Below are 5,295 nucleotides of genomic sequence, written 5' to 3' on the forward strand. Positions count from 1 at the left end.
GCGCGCCCCGGCCCGCGCGCCCTCGCCCCGCACTCCTCGCCCCGCAGTCGCCTGTTGGCATAAGCTCACCCGTTGCATGGCTTTGTAGGCTAGTCTTTGCTTTATTCTGTTATTGAAATAATGTGTGTGCATGGGAGATTAGACCCGCACATGCACGTAGATCATGGAGCGAGTCTAGCTCGTCCACTTCCCCTCTCTCTTCCTGGTTTGTCTCTCCTGGTGGATGATCACGCTGTGGCTCAGGGTCGTGGGATGGCGCGGCCATCTCGGATCATAGCGAGTCCACCGGGAGATAGACTGCTTCTCGTTGTAACCAGATTATAGTGAGGAAACGGAATAACAGAATAGTTGCGAAGTTTGAGCAGCAGAAAAACTCTCTCTCGCGCGAGTCCAGTTCCTCTCTTCCTCCTCTTCAGATAGGCAAGGACAATTGGCATCAGAGCCCCGGGTGTTTGATCCTTGGCGCGGCGGCGGTGTTTGATCCGTCGTGGTGATGTCCGGTGACGAGTCAGATGGGAAGAACAAGGGTGGCGGCAAGTCGTCACCGAGGACGCCTTCATCCAAGGCGCCGCTCGCTCGCCTCACCGGCGACGGCAACGGTGAGTATCGGGTGGTGGAGCGCGTCGTGCGAGAAGAGTCAGGGGCTTCCATGATGCTCACGCGCACGAATTATCAGGAGTGGGCGTTGGTGATGCAGGTCAAGTTGCAGGTTGCCCGAGTCTGGTCCGCGGTGACCGACGACGACGCCGACGAAAATGACGACCGGTGCGCGCTGAGCATTATACTCACCGGTGTTCCGCCGGAGATGCTGCGCGTGCTGGCCGCCAAGGACACGACGAAGATCGCGTGGGAGACAATCAAAACCATGCAGATGGGGAGCGAGCGCGCACGCGAGGCCAAGGCGCAAGTGCACCGGCGGGAGTTCGAGGATCTCCGTTTCAAGGACGGGGAATCCATCGAGGACTTCGGGCTGCGGCTCTCCGCCCTCGTCGCCGACCTGGAGCTGTACGGCGATCCGGTCACCGAGCACAAGGCGGTGCAGAAGTTTCTTCGTGTGGTGCCGTGTCGCTACCGCCCGATGGCGATGGCGATTGAATCACTGATCGATCTCAAGACCATGTCAGTGGAAGAACTGGTCCGTCGTCTCTCCGCCTGTGAGGATCACTACGACCTGGATGACGGCTCGCAGGCCACCGGGCGTCTGCTGCTCACGCACGAGTGGCTGGCCCGTGAGAAGCTGGGCGGCGGTGGTGGATCGTCGTCTGGTGGCGGCGGCAGCGGCGGCAAGAACAAGTCACCCGCGAAGCCTAAATCTCAGGGCGGCGGCAAGGGCGCGCCCGTGAACGCCGGGGCAGGTGGCTCAGGCGGATCTGGTGGCAAGAAGAAGAAGGGCAAGTGTCATCACTGTGGCATCCCAGGGCACTGGAAGAAAGAGTGTCGTACATGGCTCCGCGAGCAGGAGCAGAAGGGTAAGCCGGAGCAGGCAAACCTGGCACAAGCTGACGCCGAGCACGATCACGGCCTCTACATGGCTGTGGTCACCACCGTCGACACATCACAGCTCGTCGCGCCCAGGAGGTGTATCTAAATGAGGAAAAGGTCCTGCCCTTGCCGTCTCCGGACGGCGTGTGGTTCTTCGACACCAGAGCCAGCAGTCACATGATGGGTGATAGGCGTGTGTTCTCGGCGCTGGACGAGACCGTGCGTGGCACAGTGCGGTTCGGCGACGGATCCGTGGTGGCGATACTTGGACGCGGATCTGTGGTCTTCCGTTGTCAGAGCGGAGGCCAGCGTGCGCTCACCGGCGTCTTCTTCATCCCAAGCCTACGCACCAACATCGTCTCCATCGGGCAACTTGACGAGGCCGGCTGCATCATCAACATCAGGGACGGCGTCATGGCGGTCCACGACCCGTCGCGGCGCGTACTGACGCGCATCAAGCGCTCCTCCAACCGTCTGTACACAGGGGCTCTCGCTGTGGACGCGCCGACGTGTCTGATGGTGATCGGGGACGACGAGGCATGGCGGTGGCACACGCGCATGGGGCATCTCCATTTTTGCGCGCTCCGGGCCATGGCGACCAAGGAGATGGTGCGGGGCATGCCCGTGATTGATCGTATGGAGGAGTACTGTGATGGTTGCGCCCTGGGGAAGCAGCATCGCGCGCCGTTTCCTCAGGCCAGCACGCACCGGGCAGAGCACGGTCTGGAGCTTGTTCACACTGACCTCTGCGGCCCCATCGAGCCCACGACGCCGGGATGTAACAGGTACTTTCTGCTGGTGGTCGATGATTTTAGTCGATATATGTGGCTCGAGCTTCTGAAATCCAAAGACGAGGCGTACGAGCGCTTCAGAAAGATCCAGGCCACGGCAGAGGCAAAGGGCCAGTGCAAGTTACTTGCTTTCAGGTCGGACCGCGGCGGCGAGTTCAACTCCACCGAGTTCAGAAGCTACTGCGAGCAGCGCGGCATCCAACACTTCACCACCGCACCGTACTCCCCACAGCAGAATGGGGTGGTCGAGCGTCGAAACCAAACGGTGGTGGAGATGGCACGTTGCATGATGAAGAGCATGTCCATGCCGACGCTGTTCTGGGGTGAGGCTGTGCGAACGGCGGTGTATCTCCTGAACCGCGCGCCGATGAGGAGCCTGGATGGTGTCACGCCTTACGAGGCGTGGCACGGCCGTAAACCCGCAGTGCATCACCTGCGCACGTTCGGGTGCATGGTTCACGTCAAGAGCGTCGGGCCCGGCATCACCAAGCTGAGCGATCGCTTGACGCCGATGGTGTTCGTCGGATATGAAGACTACCGCATCTATGATCCTGCAAGCAAAAAGGTACGGGTGACGCGTGATGCAATCTTTGAAGAGAACAGGCCTTGGGCGTGGCGAACTCCGGGCGCGGCCACGGACGCACCGGCACCGGCAACGTTCACCGTGGTCTACACCACGGAACACGACACTCAGGAGCGGGACGCTGGGATGAATGCGGCGCCCCCAACGCCAAGGAGCCCGGCGACACCAGCGTCTTCATTCCCCGGGACTCCGCCCTCTGCAATAGCTAGCTCGCCCGCGGCGAGCACGCCCGCGGTGTCCACGCCCGCGACGGCCACACCCAGCACACTTGGCAGAGACATTCGCTGCGCGACGCCTCCCAGCCACGATGAAAATCGCCGAGATGTGGATACTGGCGACATCCGCTATCGCCGTGTCTCTTGCATCATGGATGAGACTGAGGGGGAGGCCGTGCGCGAAGCAATGTAGCAGTGTCTGTTGAGCGCCGAGGAACCAGCCAACATTGGTGATGCGCTCGAAGATACTGCATGGAAGCATGCCATGGATGCTGAGATGGACTCGATCGCTGAGAGCGGCACTTGGGAGCTAACTTCACTCCCTCGAGGGCACAAGGCGATCGGTCTCAAGTGGGTTTACAAGGTCAAGCATGATCCAGAAGGCAAGATCCTCAAACACAAGGCTCGGCTGGTCGCAAAGGGATATGCACAGAGAGAAGGGATAGACTTCGAAGAGGTGTTCGCGCCCGTGGCACGCATGGAGACGGTGCGCTTGTTCCTGGCTCTAGCCGCGCACTCTGGGTGGGAAGTACACCATATGGATGTCAAGTCCGCATTTCTCAATGGAGAGCTGGGCGAAGAGGTGTATGTGTCACAGCCACCAGGTTATGCAGTAGCTGGGAAGGAATCTCATGTACTGAAGTTGAGAAAAGCTCTCTATGGTTTGCGGCAAGCCCCGAGGGCATGGTATGCCAAACTGGATCACACTCTCGGCGCACTCGGGTTCAGTAGAAGCCCGCTGGAGCATGCAGTCTACAGACGCGGGGACGCGCGCTCATTTCTGATTGTGGGTGTGTACGTCAATGATCTCATTATCATAGGCACTGAAGCAGCTCACATACTGGAGTTCAAGGAACAGATGCAGAAGCTTTTCAAGATGACAGATCATGGATTACTCAGCTACTACCTGGGCATTGAAGTATCACAAACTGAGGGAGTAATCACCTTGTGTCAGCGTGGCTATGCTGAAAAGATTCTGGAGCTAGCAGGAATGAGTGACTGCAATCAAAGTCAGACACCCATGGAGTGTAGGCTAAAACTGAAGAAAGAAGATGAAGGCAGGGCTGTTGATCAATCTCTGTACCGCAGTGTAATTGGAAGCCTGAGATACCTGGTACACACAAGACCAGATATCACATACGTCGTTGGCATTGTCAGCAGATTCATGGAGAGGCCAACCACAACACATTGGGCAGCAGTGAAACAAATTCTCAAATACATTCAGGGCACTCTGAACTATGGCTGCCGTTATGTACGAGGGGGGAGCGGTGAGCTGCTGGGGTATAGAGACAGTGATCATGCAGGCGATCAGGGAGATCGCAAGAGCACGTCAGGAAATGTGTTCTTCCTTGGAGAGAACCCAATCTCTTGGACATCTCAGAAACAAAAGGTAGTGGCAATCAGTTCGTGTGAGGCCGAGTATGTGGCTGCCGCAGCGGCAACCTGTCAAGGCCTTTGGCTGAGCAGACTTCTTTGTGAGATGAAAGGAGAAGAGCCAACAAAGTTCAAACTCTTGATCGACAACAAATCAGCCATTGCTTTGGCAAAGAATCCAGTTCATCATGATCACAGCAAGCACATAGATGTCAAATACCATTTCATCAGGGAGTGCATTGAGCAAGATCAGGTGGAGGTTGATCATGTTCGGACAGACTACCAGCTGGCAGATATGCTGACCAAGGCGCTCGGGCGTGTGCATTTCGTGGAGATGCGGCAGAAGCTCAGGGTCATGGAGATCAGCGAAGCACTCTGAGCTTAAGGGGGAGAAGTGTTGGCATAAGCTCACCCGTTGCATGGCTATGTAGGCTAGTCTTTGCTTTATTCTGTTATTGTAATAATGTGTGTGCATGGGAGATTAGACCCGCACATGCACGTAGATCGTGGAGCGAGTCTAGCTTGTCCACTTCCCCTCTCTCTTCCTGGTTTGTCTCTCCTGGTGGATGATCACGCTGTGGCTCAGGGTCGTGGGATGGCGCGACCATCTCGGATCATAGCGAGTCCACCGGGAGATAGGCTGCTTCTCGTTGTAACCAGCATATAGTGAGGAAACGGAATAACAGAAAAGCTGCGAAGTTTGAGCGGCAGAAAACTCTCTCGCGCGCGAGTCCAGTTCCTCTCTTCCTCCTCGTCAGATCGGCAACGACATCGCCGCGCCCTCGCCGCGCCGCGCTCGCCCTGGCCGCGTCCCGCCTCGCCGCGCTCGCCCTGGCCGCGTCCCGCCTCG

This window comes from Triticum aestivum, chromosome 3A (assembly GCF_018294505.1).
Source record: "Triticum aestivum cultivar Chinese Spring chromosome 3A, IWGSC CS RefSeq v2.1, whole genome shotgun sequence".
Classification (NCBI taxonomy): Eukaryota; Viridiplantae; Streptophyta; class Magnoliopsida; order Poales; family Poaceae; genus Triticum; species Triticum aestivum.